Source organism: Gymnoscopelus braueri, assembly GCF_963280865.1.
Source record: "Gymnoscopelus braueri genome assembly, chromosome: 4".
NCBI lineage: Eukaryota > Metazoa > Chordata > Actinopteri > Myctophiformes > Myctophidae > Gymnoscopelus > Gymnoscopelus braueri.
In genome coordinates, this window is record NC_137605.1 from 18,867,971 (window position 1) to 18,883,297 (window position 15,327).

General features: G+C 45.4%; 1 protein-coding gene across 4 annotated transcripts in view; it reads right to left on the reverse strand.

The window, feature by feature from the left end:
* Positions 1-8,984, reverse strand: part of ddr1 (discoidin domain receptor tyrosine kinase 1) — a 68,204-nt gene extending 59,220 nt beyond the window's left edge. For all 4 annotated transcript variants that reach the window (XM_080427648.1, XM_080427649.1, XM_080427647.1 and 1 more), the window contains exon 1: positions 8,541-8,984. The gene's annotated coding sequence lies outside the window, so the exon portion shown is untranslated. The remainder of the gene's footprint in view (positions 1-8,540) is intronic.
* Between the last annotated feature and the right edge of the window lie 6,343 nt (positions 8,985-15,327).

Here is a 15,327-nt window from a genome sequence, read left to right on the forward strand (position 1 = left end):
GTGTGCGTGTGTGCGTGTGTGCGTGTGTGCGTGTGTGTGTGTGTGTGTGTGTGTAAGAGAGGGGGGTGAGAAAGGAAAGGCATGTGACAGCACTGTGCTACTCTCACAATGAGCAGAGAGAAAACAACCTGATGCTGATGGCAGAGACAGATCAGAGAGAGACAGACACCTATTATAGAGAGAGCAGAAGTAAACACACAGACAGGTGGATACAGAGACAGTGTGTCACAGTCAGAGAAGAAGAGAGAGAGATATTACAGATGGGGAGCGATGGGCCTCTGGGACAGTGACAGGAGCGTCTGTCATTGTATACTCGAACACCCATTTTCTGGCATTATATCACTATTATTTCAGAAAAGGACCCAACTTTTTTCAACAGCCATGCCAATGTGAGAGAGAAAGAGAGAGAGAGGGGGGGGGGGAGTGCGAGAGTGCGAGAGAGAGTGAGAGAGAGTGAGAGCGAGGCTGGAAGAATAATGCACCGCAAAATGAAATTATTTGTCTGACTCAGAAATACAGAGTAGTGTGAAACGAAGACAGTCATTGCCAGCAGGAAGGTGAGAATTATTCAGCGAGGGACCAGCTATTGGAACAGAGAGAGCGTCGGAAAGTGAGAAGTAGGGAGAGGGGAATGGCTTGGGGGAGAAAAAAAGAAAGAGGGAGAGATCAGGTCAAACTGGAATGTGTTGACTGAGACTCAGCATTTTGAGTCAAAGTGAGAGAAACAGAGCCTCACTGCCTTTCCGTCTTAATGGATGAGGGCTCATACTATGATACACAATGATAGTATATCAAAAATAAATAAAACACACTCACAAAGGCAGTCTTTGTGCACGGTGTGCAGAAATAAACGCAAGCTCTCCTAAGTTCATCGTGACCTGACTAACATGATGTATGACTCTATGAGACACACACACATGCACAAACATATACGCACACAGGCATGCACAGTTACACAAACACACTCGCGCACACACACTTACACACACACCCATACACTCCTACCTATATGCCCATACACACACACACACACACACACACACACCCCCCCCCACACACCCCCCCCCCCACACACACACACACACACACACACACACACACACACACACACACACACACACACACACACACACACACACACACACACACACACACACACACACACACACACACACACACACACACACACACACACACACACACACCTATCCGCCCATACACACACCCTCCCATATACACTATTAATCATTATGAGGACCCTCAGGCTTGGGCTGATACTTCTAACCACCTTTGTAGCACCCCCCCTCCCCCCCCCCCCCCCAAACCCCACCTCACCACAACCCCCCATCCTCCCTTCAGCAACCACCAGCCTCCTAAAAGCAGCTAAATTACACTTATGAACACATGCACGCACCAGCTTCCTGGTCCTAATGTAGTCCCTCCCAAACCCCTGCAAGCCAAACATCAGTGACGTCCACACACACTCAACAGACACCACTCATTTTACTGTACGTGAAAGGAACACAAATTAGAAAAGAAGGAAAAAAGAAAAGAAAAAGAAGCTTTGATGTTATTTAATTTTTCCCACCTTTCCATCTCTCTCTCTCTCTCTCTCTCTCTCTCTCTCTCTCCCCTTCTAACAAGGGTTCAAAAGCTTTAGAATTTGCCGGAAGCCATGAGTAATTACTGGTGGTGTTGTACGTATGGTACCATATTATGAGACATGAGAGTTTACTAGCTGACTGGGGTAGAAAACACTGGGAGGTGAGATTTGAACAGAGAAACATCAGGGAGAGAGAGAGAAATGTGGGGGTAAATGTGGTGGTGTTGGGGGGTCTGGGGCTGGTCTAGGCTTTTTTAGAGTTTGTGATCATTTCCATCTCTTACAAAGCTCTTCAACTTGGATTCCAAAACTGATACGTTAAGGCAGTGGTTCCCAACCAGTGACAAATAAACCCATCTATTCTCTTTATTTTTGGTCCCTAGGGGAATTTGAGCAGCTTGCAACGGGTAAGTGGAAAGTTTGGGGATTTATTGCAATCTATTTCCAAAATGATAAGAAAATATCATTTCATAAGCCCATTGCTAAAATGGTATGATGTAACTAGTTCCGCCCCGGCGGATGTCACCTGTTACATTAATATGTGCAGACGCAATCACGCCTGTCAAAACCAATACATGAATAGTCAAATCAGCAGAATTCTGCACTCAACCAACAAGCGCATCAATCATGTAAAAAAAACTAAACTGTCCAGATTTAAGTTCAGGGGTGGCAATAGACACTGTTTTCTTTGTGGGTAAGTAAACTGAGCTAAGGAATTGAAAGTCTACAGTGAGAGACTTAATGGAGGTGTGCTGTTAGCTTTGGTCAACCAAGTGGGATTCCCATTGTGTGAACATCTGAGAGTTTGATTTTATGTCATCATACTCAGGGTGAGGATGAGGGATGAGGGCATGATGTAAGAGCAAAATGGCGGCAGTGTGATTATGGTACACCAACCCGATCTCCAGAGATTACCGTAACATTGCACGGAACGAGTGCACTTCATTCCGTGGATAGCCGCCTCGGAACTCCCGAATTGCATGCATATGGTACGGCGCTGCCTTTGTGACAAAACCATTTCGGAGGCGCGCAGTCACAGGCGAATTGTCACCCCGTGAAGGACCACCGAGGGAGCTAAGGCGACCGAGTTGCCGTCCTGAACGGTGTGACATTCGCCTGTGCCTACTCAGCGCCGTTTGAGTTATGTACCGATAGGCACAGAATCGTAAATTTTATTGTGCGGACTGCTCTGCTTCCGGGTTTTTCCGTGTTGCGACTGGTTACGCCCACCGTGGGACTCGCCGTACATATGCACGCAATTTGGGAGTTCCGAGGCGACTATCCACGGAATGAAGTGCACTCGTTCCGTGCAATGTTACGGTATTCTCTGGAGATCAGGCTGGGTACACAGTTTGGGATTGCCGATCCTCGCGAGTTTAGAAACTTATACCGTATGTCACATGTTATGGGTGTATGAATCCTTCCTGTCTGCTCTCAAGCAGGTACTAATCTACCATGTATGAGGGGATGGGAGGAAGATGAATGGTACAGGTACTTCAAAGGGAACAGAGAGCGAGGGAGTGATCGAAGATGAAACCAGAGAACTTGTGTTACAAGTAAAGACATATAGAGAGGAAGAGAAAGAGAGAGAGAGAGAGAGAGAGAGAGAGAGAGAGAGAGAGAGAGAGAGAGAGAGAGAGAGAGAGAGAGAGAGATTGACAGAATGATCAATTATGGCAACAAAGGTATGCTAAATGACACGGAGAGAGGGAGGGAGGGATGGAGGCTATAGGAGATGGAGAATAGAGGGTTAGAAAGAGTGGCTAGGGGCTTAGGTGGGGAGTGGAGGGGTGCTATAGGAGAGTGGGGAGTTCTATATAATGAACATGGGTGTGCCATGGCTGAGTGGGAAGCGCTAAGGTAGAGTGGGTGGGTGCTATAGGGGAGTACGGGGTTCAAAGGAGAGTGGGGAGTGCTATAGGAGAGTGAGGGAGTGCTGTAGTAGAGTAGGGGGCGTACTATACGAGAGTGGGTCAATGCAATAGGAGAATGGGGGGTGCTAGTATATAGGAAAGTGGTGGAGTGCCATAGGAGAGTGGGGGAGGGATGGGTTGGCGATGGGAAATGAAGAGAACGGTAATCAAACAAGAGTTCAAAAGTGGCGTTCAAAAGCTGTCTGTGCAGGTGCCTCCAACTGCCTGATGGATGTGGGATTCTCACTGGACATGTGACAGAGCGGACCACAGCTGAGGAGTCTGGCTGTCTAGACGAGGGGGTAAGTATAACTGGTTTAAGGTGAGACAATAAACAATTTACTCCTCCATTCAATCAGTAGAATCTATTTTCTTTAAAAGGATGCTCTCAGTGTTTGAGACAGAGCATCTGACGCTAATAGCCGATCTACAAGGGACGAGTAACTGTGTTTTCATGGTTATTGAATTCTTCCTAGTCTGGGCTGCCGGGTTTCTTCCACTCACTGTCTGTCGGGAGCCAATTAAAGTGAAAAGAATGAAATAAAAAACTTGGGAGAAAGTTACTTTCCTATACCGTGCAAGAGTATCATTGGACTAACTTTATTGTCCAAAGATGCTCCAACCATGTTGAACCTGCCTTTCAAAACGTGTACAGAGGTCCAGCCATGTGTGAGTCTTTTCAACATGATCAACAAGCGGTAAAGAAACACAAAAGGACACAGAGTCAAGTCACAGAGCGTGTCTTTCCTCTAGTGTGTCAGAACAATGACCCAGATAGAGGACAACAGACTGGGTTCAATCATTAACCAGACCTGGCCAGCCATCAAACTGTTAGTTCCCATGGAGGAGAGCTCAGGAGACTGGACCAAACAATCTCAAACAGCAATGTTACACACTCTGCATGTGTGTGAATGGGTCTGTGTTTGCGTAAGCAAAAATCTGCATCGCATAAAGAAGAGGAGCATACAATACTGTGAAACCTCATTCATTCTTTCCCCTCTATTAGTCAGCAACAAAAACAAAGTAGGCAACACATCATTTCTGGGCAGCGGCTCCGGGCCTTGTCGGAAGGGAGTGAAACAAATAACCGCGGACAGTTTCATGGACACTGGTAGAACACGTGCTAATCCATAACGTTGACTGCAATAATGCCCTAGCTATCAAACACAACACATTCTTTGCCTTCTCCTGCCAGCACAAGGCCCAATCAATACAAGACAAGTCCCAAAATGTCTACACACACAATAATATAGTCTCATGGGGGTTGTCTGGTGGCTCAGCCAGTTAGTGCACTGACCATATTGTTGCTGTCGATCAGAAACCTCATATGTCCATATTTCAACGTTTTATGTTTTTTCACAGATTAATGTCCTGCTTCATTGTACAAGACTGTCACACAAAAATAGCGAAAATAGCCGATCAACAAATGTTGCAAATGCGATGTGTTGTGCCTTTGTAGATCTGCTATTTAAATTGATATTATTGTTTTTTTTAACGTTTTTTTAAGTGTGTCCGTAGGTTTTTTTAATATTGAACCAATGAAAAGTATTAACAAAGGCTTGTGACTAAATAATAACTACATTGGATCAATTGGAAGTTGAAACACAGGTTATTTTTTCCATTTCCTGAAAATTAACAGTTTTAGACATCCATGGACAGCGTCGATATGCTCCCTGTGAGTCAAGGGGACCCAAGTTCGAATCCAACTCCCATCATGCATGTCTCTCCTCTTTCTCGAGATTATATTAAATATATTGTTACATCTTGTGTACAAGTACATAAGAGTAAAATAAGCTACCATCGATTTTCCATCTCTCTGTACTCTCTAAAAGTCCAAATAAAGCATAAAATGCCAATAAATAATTTAAATTATACTCACATAACTAGTCCCAAAGTGAGTGCATGCAGAGTATGCTCTTCTCTGTGTCTGCTCTGCGCAGCTGATTGAAGACAGCTACGCGAGGCCAATGGTCCTTGTGGGACTCTGGGGGGTCAATTAGCATGCAAATGCCCATTAGACGGGGCTCGGCAGGCAGGTCAGCGTTCGCCCAGAGGGACTGTCTAACCGACACTCATTGCTTCCACTCTCAATGTGCCCCCGATGCTGCAGAGCACAAAAAGGGGAGGGACGTGCAGCAAGAATGGGCTTTTATTGCCTCACTATCTATTGGCAAGTACCACAGGCAAAGCAGCCCCTCCACCACCACCCACCCCTTCATCCAAACAACCGAAACAATGCAGTGACTACCCCAGAGTGCCATCCCTTCTGCCCCTGGCCCGCCCCACCACCACCATCAGATATACGCACCCATTTATTTTATCTGCTGTTTTTACCCACTGGCAAAAAGACGATGGATGACCCCCACCACCCTAAACCCTACTGTTTATTCTCCTCTGCACCCAACGTATAAGAAGTAGGTATGTAATAATAATAATAATAATAATTGGGGTATTTGTCACTGAATTTGCCTGTATGTGTCCTGCATTTAACCCATCCTAAGTATCAGGAGCAATGGGCACTACCCTGGGAGCAGTAAGTAAGGGGTAAAGTGTCTTGCTCAGGGACACTTCGACACATAGCCAGGGCCGGGGACGTGAACCTTCTATTTTCCCAGGTGGTCTCTCTCTACCCATTCAGCTATGGCCGCCCCATGCAAAAGCGCATTGTCTTGCTCTCGACTTTCTGACGCACATACGCACGCAAACACAGATGCACAAATGCCTACTCCGGCTGCTTGGAAAGTATGACAATGGCATAGCATAAACATCACTTCATATCTGCGTTATTACATCCTTGGTGGGTACACAGCAAAATCCTGAGTGTTGTAAAAATTGACAATACCCAGGGTTTTAAATAATGTGTACTCAACTGTATTGAATCGAATTGTGTACATTCCTCTTCAGCACATGATGATTCCATTATCAACACCTCCTGTCAGTCTAATCCCACCACAAAGCAAGGACAAAATGTTTCTTCCTTTTATGCACTGCTTTTTAAAGTCCAGATGCTTTGGTGAGCCAGTGAGAGCGAGGCACAATGTTTTCTGTATCAACACAGTCAATGCTTCTGTTCTGACAGACTTGTTCTGGTGACTGACCGACTTCCACTGGAGAGCCATCCAACATGCAGACTCACTCACATGCACACACTACTAACTAGACAAACTATATGACACACGCACGCACACACACACACACACACACACACACACACACACACACACAAACACACACACACACACACACACACACACACACACACACACACACACACACACACACACACGCGCGCACACGGCCAGAGGTTTATTCCAGAGGGAGGAAACTAGAGCAAGTCTTGACCTGTTTGAGGTCACCTGCCGTGCAGTATAGGGTCACCGGGTTAATAACCGCTCCATGTTCCGTCCTGGTGTGATAATGGACACCTGGGCGAGATGAGGTCATCACAAACATCGTCCATTTTATTGACCCATTCATCTAACCGTTAGACCATAGGTTCTACAAAGAGTATTTCTTTAAGACTTGGCATCCCCGAAGAATTTATTGTGTTAAACACAGCAGAGTGTGTGTATGTGTGTATGTGTGTGTGTGTGTGTGTGTGTGTGTGTGTGTGTGTGTGTGTGTGTGTGTGTGTGTGTGTCATATAGTTTGTCTAGTATAGTAATGTGTTCTTAACAGACTCGAGAGGGCAATGTAAAGTTTAGAATTCTACAAGGTTATATCACGTATTTAAATAAGGAATAACTTTCGACAAGTTTAAACCAAACCCACATTGCGATGTTGGATTCGTTGTCAACAGTTTGTTTAAATGTTTCTTGGAGTGGAGAGAATGATTATACAGTACAGGAGTAGCCTACATAAACGGCGAAGCACATAAGTGTCAAATTAACTTAAATTATAGACTGTCAATACATACAATATCAATCAACGGCTATGACCTATGAATAACGTGGCTCAAATCTAAAGGATCCACATTCTCCTCAGTTTTGGAAAGCTTTTTTAAATGATTCTCCGCTATGGTTCATTTTGTAACTGTCTGAAGTTATCAGGGTGTCCTTGAAAAAGAGAGCTTGCTCTCAATGGGCTTCCCTGAATAAATAAAGGAAAAAGAAAGAAAGAAAGAAAGAAAGAAGTGAGGTGGACATGCAATGCAACTGAACTGAACCAGGGATCATCAATATGTCCGTAGCCTACACACGACGTGGAAAAGACTTGTGGCAAATGTTAGATTTTGTTTTTACGTAACATTATACTGTTTTTATAACGAGAACATTATAATGTTAAGTAAAATCAAAATAAGAATCTTATTTTGATCCAATTACTGAATGTCAGTCTCCAGGTTTTCTTCAGAATATGACATGTATGACACTGATTTAGTCTGACTATATGGCACATTAGGATTCCAACTAGTACAGTGGTTCTCAAACTTTTTATTTTCAAGGACCCCATAACTCCTGAGAGTGTACAAATGGAACCATAAATGGACCCGTAAATGGTCCCGTAGGGTCCATTTACTTCCATTTGTACACTCTCAGAGTTCCAGACCTATAATGGTCCATTTGGACCACCTTCAAGGAATGCCGAAGGTTCCTCGACCCACTTTGAGGACCACAGCACCACTATAGCTCCGTTTCTGGTGATATTTGTATGTCCATGGCAAAAATAGAATTTTGACAAAAATGTCCACCACAAGCACACGCCGGCATGGCGATGAACCCTGAACTGAGCCATACAAACAAGCAAACAGGCGCAACGTTACACCTCCTCGCTGTGAGCCTCTCTCTCTCATGGCCGGGCTCCAAGCAGCCAGCCGTCCCCAACTGACAGCGAGACTTGAAGACGCCAAGCCAGGCAGACAGACAGATATACACACTACAGACAGACAGACAGACATACACACACACAGATAGACTGAAATACCATAACAATAACCAAGCAATGGCACGAAGCCAGTGGTCAAGCTTAAGTTACAGTGAAATGGAGTGTGTGGGTGGAAGGGATTGAATCAAAGTGTCACCACTTACCTAACATACGCTTTTATAGAAAGTGTGTTTTGAAGTCCGTCCAGGCGCCGACTTTAGTTCGACTCTGTGGTACTAGGAGTAAAACGGTGCTTCTTGTCTCTATTCTACAAATAGGCTAAAACAGAGTTTCTTCTTGTTTTCCTGCAGCTGTCCTTCAAAACATTCAGCCCACTGAGCGTCTCTGTAATCCACACGGGCACACACACACGCACACACACATACACACGGGCACACAGGCACAACAGTTGCTGCGCTCGAGAGCGCGGCTGAGCGTTTTAGTTAAAACAAAAAATACTCCGAAAATGTGTCGACTACGCGCTGTACAGTGACACCCGCGTCCTAACGTCCAAACTGTCAGCTTTGAAATAGTATAATTATGTATAAGTTATACAGTATAACTAACTAATAAGTAAAGAAACACAGCAGCGCGTGAGACCCGGTCACTCGGTGGTCCCTCTGTGTTGTTTAGCACGAGCGCTCCGCGCTGCTCCAACCTCCGCCGGCCCACCAGGTGCTCATTAACATAACTGCACTGGCTGCGGCCAATCACGACGCGGAGCAAGGTGCCTGTTTGGATATCCGACCAGGCGAACCGCCCAATAGGAGCCCCTCGTGGGCGGGACCGGTGACCTTAACAACACACTTGTTAGAAGGAAATTCAATGTGATCCCGTTGGGAGAGAGAATGGGGTTTTTATTTGTGAAGGAGCAGCGCTGCGGTGAGACTCGGGGAGCAGGACATATGATACACGGACAGGATGCATGACTTATTTCAGCCTATTACTCCCCGCATGTAACGAAATGTTTCTCTCCTGCTTTGAAACTCGATTCACGGGGGATGGGGGAGTGGGGGCTGTGCTTTATTTCAAAACAAATTCTGGATTCAGGACTTTTTTTTATTTTCTTTCCTTTTTTTTGTATAAAGCCAGGAGTTGTCTCAGACTCTCAGTGTATAGGTAAATAGAGCATAACACACTCATACACAAGTCTCCAGACTCATCAATGTATATTCTAACATTTTACAGGTCAGTATTTCAATCTGTCCTCACTTCTTTCATCCAGTTATGACAGCTTTTGGACAGTGCATTGCCATTGCATGTAGACCTTTCAGGATCCTATCTTTGTGTTTAACTCTGAAGTCAAAGTGAGTTTATTACAGAGCACCTTCTGTGTAACTGTATACCATTAGTGCCCTGGGCTGTAATGACTCAGATTGAAGGGTTCCTATCCTCCTCAAACACGCTGCAGTGTGCTGGGCCACAGAAAGCATGGTGGTACGCTGCCTTCCACAAACACAGGCCAGGATAGAATCACACCACACCATAAGCTTCCTCTCCAATGCCTTCTATATGCTGCTGACTCCTTCTCTGCTTTCCGGTGCTTATTTCACAAACACTAAAAGAGAAAGGACTGCCCACTCTCTTTACAAAACAATACAGACATGATCATGGCATCCTTGGGCAGGGCAAATGTAAAAATACTAAATAATATCAAACAGAAGTGTGTGTGTGTGTGTGTGTGTGTGTGTGTGTGTGTGTGTGTGTGTGTGTGTGTGTGTGTGTGTGTGTGTGTGTGTGTGTGTGTGTGTGTGTGTGTGTGTGTGTGTGTGTGCGCACGCACGCAAGTGTGTGTGTGCGTGCATGCGTGCGTGTGGCCACAAAGTGTATTATTTCATTTCATTAAATCCTTCCAAGTCGGCCATCCCACCCATGACCCAGGACCCATTAAAATTGCATTATAAAACAAAATGTGCGACGCCATGTATTAAAGACGAGAGAGAGGGAGAGAAGGCTAGGCAGCTGATAAGGAATGTGTCAGTACTTGTTCGTCTGACTGAGGAGAGGGAAACTTTAGCTGACGCTCAATCACCAGCCGGGGACAATAAAGGTCATTAACAAACTCTGAGCCGCCCCCCGGACAAACAGGAGCGGAGGAACACCGTTACTGACATACCCTACTCTGTGTGTGTGTGTGTGTGTGTGTGTGTGTGTGTGTGTGTGTGTGTGTGTGTGTGTGTGTGTGTGTGTGTGTGTGTGTGTGTGCGTGTGCGTGCGTGCGTGTGTGTGTGTGTGTGTGTGTGTGTGTGAGAGAGACAGCTGGTCTCCCTATATGCCCCATGTCTGTTATTAAGTTATTAAACTGGTATATAATAAACAAAGCAATACAATAAAGGCCATGTAGCCTACACACAATTCACAGAACCCACAGTTATGACCCACAGTTATGACCCCCATAATAAACAAATAAATCCACTCCATTAAACTGTATCTACTAGTTATTCTGTTTTATGAGTTAATGTTTGATTTCCTAGCTCTGGGCTTTGACGTATTTCTGCTCCTCTACAGAGGCCAAAGCCACCTCCTCAGCAACCCCCCTCCCCCTCCTCTCCCCTAACCCCATGCTGTCCTCTCTCCGTCACCCTTGCAGCCCTTTTGGTCTGTGAAGGGTGTAGCTACACTTTTATCTGGTCTGGCCTGGGCTCTTTGCATAGTATTAACGTTGTATCACCAGTTTACTGTTCACTGATACAACTCCCCCCCCCCCCCCTCTCTCTCTCTCTCTCTTTCTCTCTCTCTGTGCACTGTTTAATGGTTAAGCTTCCTTCCTCCCAGAGTCCCAGTTCATATAAACCACTTCAGAAAGGCTCAACTCATGAACCCACTTCTCCCTCTTCCTCTCTTCTTCGTCTAATCTGTTTGGTCACTTTACTAACTTGATTTATTAAACTTCCCGGGGTTTCTTTCCTATGCTTGCGCAACTGCTGTGGTGTCCATTAAATGGTCTTCAGGTTTTCATTTCAGGGCAAACAGCAAATGCTCATCATAGGGTCTAACTCTCACAGTCTGATACAAAAGTATAGAGGCTATGGCGGAGTGTAATAGTGTAAGATATGAAACTCTCAACACAAATTTGTGCAGTGACTATAGTGCCTAGCCTACAAAACACACAAGATTGTGTATTGATCTTATCTGTTGACAGAAAAGGTCAATACAGAAGTTTAGATCCAAGTTTAGATCTGAGTTGTGATGTAAACTCATTTCTTTCGTGTTTTAGTAGTACAACATCACTGTAGTTCACAGCAACAGGAAAATCCTCAGTGTTAATTTGAACGGGTCAATTTGTATACTCTCAGAGTTAAATTAACACTGAGGATTCTTTGTTTGTGGTTTTTGTACTGTGTGCATCACTCTGAAGGTTCTGTCTTGTCTTGTGTTATGTCTGTATATGTTACTAGTGGTCTTGTGTTGTCTGTCTATGTCTATGTGCTCTTACTATACAACCTGTACCTAATTGGAATTTCACCGGCCTTGGCTGTGTGGCTAATAAAGTATCTACCGGTATCTATCTGTCCTTCAACTGACGACAATTATGCATTACAAACAGAAACGGAATATTTTAGTATGTCCTATAAAGTTACTTTGCCAGGGAGGGGAGACATTTTTCAGCTCCTGCTCTTTGGAACAGCCCTCTTCTTTCTCTCCTTTCTTTCTTTCTGCTGATCAGCCAACTGGCTCAGCTTTGTTGGTTGTCCTGGCAACTGCAAATCCCCCTGGCACAAGTTATGACCTCGGTATTATTTCCATTCTTTCCGTGTGCCTGCTCTTCCTCTTCCTCCTCTTCCTCACTCATGCTTTTGTGTGTGTATGTGGGTGTGTGTCTACCTTTGCCACCACTCTATTTTTTCTCTCACTGAAATGATATCTCTTTTCTTTTCTTTCCTTTTTTTTAAACAAAATACCCTCACTTTCGCCACACCGTCTCCGATTGTTGTCATTACCCCCTTTCCCTCTTCTCCCTTTACAGAGGGAGAAGCAATGGAGCATAAAAAGCAGGTCTGATCCTGCGAGGAATTCATTTGGAGAGAGAGAGCGAGAGGGAGGGAGGGAGGTGTGGAGAAAAGGAGAGGAGAAACCAAGAGGTGGAGAGAGACGGACAGAGAGAGAGAGAGTGGATTGTGAGTCAGATGGAATGACAGAGAGAGAAAGAGAGAGTGAGTGAGACAGAGAACTGAGAAGTTCAGGTAAATGAAGAAGTTCTGATGAATCATCGCCCCCACATTAGTAAGGAGAGGAAAGTATAGATAAATGCACAGCTGCCTGAAGGAAAACGCTTAATGTTTCTACCCTGTAGGAAAGGGTGAAAAAGCGAGAGACTACCTGAAACTAATCTTTTTTAAACTATTCTTTTTGTATCTATTTCAGAGTGGAATGTGGGCTCTGTAGAGAAAAAAACTAATGTCATGCTAAATTTCTCCAGTGACTAGACTAAATCTCCAGAGCTGACAGATGATGTATTGCCTGTCAACCTGAATACATGGTATATATTTATCACCTCTTTAACTGCACCTAAATCAGGGGAACATTTGAAATGGAATTGAAAGTGTCCCGTAAAGCTACTCATGGGAAAATAACACACATACATCATAGATACGCACGCACGCACGCACGCACGCACGCACGCACGCACGCACGCACGCACGCACGCACGCACGCACGCACGCACGCACGCACGCACGCACGCACGCACGCACGCACGCACGCACGCACGCACGCACGCACGCACGCACCACAAACACACACACACACCACAACACACACACACACACACACACACACACACACACACACACACACACACACACACACACACACACACACACACACACGCACACACACACACACACGCACACACACACACACACACACGCACACACACACACACACACACCTCACACTCCTCACAGGCACACAGAGACAAGTCACAGTACACACACAGACACAGTCGGGCACATATATACATCACAGACAGACAGTCACAGTCATAAACACATGTCACACGCTCTCACACACACACACACACACAGAGACTGACAAAGAGACACATGTGGACATGCGCACAGACAGGCACACACACACTCACACGCACGCACGCACGCACGCACGCACACACACACGCACGCACGCACGCACGCACGCACGCACGCACGCACGCACGCACGCACGCACGCACGCACGCACGCACGCACGCACGCACGCACGCACGCACGCACGCACGCACGCACGCACGCACGCACGCACGCACGCACGCACGCACGCACGCACGCACGCACGCACGCACGCACGCACGCACGCACGCACGCACGCACGCACGCACGCACGCACGCACGCACGCACGCACGCACGCATATCCCCCATTGGCCACCCCCTGTCGTTCTTTCTGACAGCTGTAGGGGCCTGTAGAAGTCTGACAACACAGCTCAGTTCCAGTATGCCAGGCCTGCAGTATGTTGGGAACCGACACAGACTTGCATACCACACATTCTACCACCCCGTCGCCCCCCCCGTCCCCCCTCTATAGTGTCTTTTTCACTGGGAAACTCTAAAAACCAGTCAATGTCTCACATTCACAATGGCTGTTTGGAACCGCAGGCGTCAAACATCTCCTAGCTGCAAGCTATTGGTCTTCCTTTGTGAAGGTCTGCAGTCCATCATCCTGTCAATGTCAGGATGTCAACAATGTCCTCTGTCCCCCAGAGATTGGAAGGGACAAGTCAGGGACATGTCTCCTTCAGAGAGAGAAAGCAAGTTTGAGAATGTGGCCAGAAAAAGCATCTGCCAAATGCACCAATTGTACAAATGATTTGTGAGTGCGTGTGTGTTTGTAGGTGGATTTGTGGTACAGTATTTTAAAAGGATGAGTGTTTTGTGTATATCTTTGATTTTGTGCGTGTGCACGCTTGTGAGTGTGTGTGTGTGTGTGTGTGTGTGTGTGTGTGTGTGTGTGTGTGTGTGTGTGTGTGTGTGTGTGTGAGAGAGAGAGAGAAAGAGAGAATAAAAGAATGGGGGGGGCATTTCCTTAACCACTTAAGCCTTATATCCTTTTGTGTACGACAAATAGCAAAAATAACCATCTACAAGCTTGTAGAGATGTTATTTTCACTATTTTGAAATACAATTATTTTTAGGTTTTTTTTTTAACTAATTTTGACAAATTCCGAACATTTGCCCAAAATAGGAATGCCAGGGTTAATATGGTTAACATATTTCTTTTAATTAAATTGTTAAATAGTTTTATTATCAAACATAAATATATGAGGTAGTTCTACGTTTCACAAAAGAAAATACGCATATTTAATAGAGTCTGATCTGGAACAGGCATAAAACATATCCCCACCGGGGATACAAGTGAATGACCAGAGTAGACAGACAACCCCCCCCCCCCCCCTCCCTCCTCTTTTTTGTACATATTTTGTATTTCCTCATGCTTTTTTTTGTATATAATTTTTATTTTTCCATGCTTCCCCCCCCCCTTTTTTTTGTACATATTTTTTTTAAATGCTTTTTTCTGTATTATCTGTATTTTCATGTTGATTTTTGGACTGTTTGGTTGCTACTATATATGTCTATGAAATTAACTCAAGGACCCCAACGGAAACAAGTCCGCAAGGACTTTTTTGGCCGGACCTTTTAGACAAAAGCATTATAAATGTAACTGTGTTGTTTTACATTCTTTTGCCTAATAAAAATTTCAATCAAAAAAATCAATCAGAGGGGGATATCAAAAGCAGAGGCATGGATATCCCCCCCATCCACCCCAGCAAACCAAACCCTGCATGTATTTATGCACACACTACACACTCCACTATACCTCTGTGTTTACTGTGTCTTGTCTGTGCTTTGTCAGTATCAGTGTCAGAGACCTGGGCCAGGCTGTGTGTGATTGGTCCCTGGGGAGGATCTGGGAGTGGTGGAGGTGTCAGGGGGTCGAGGGGTCGCCGTCCGTCCCGA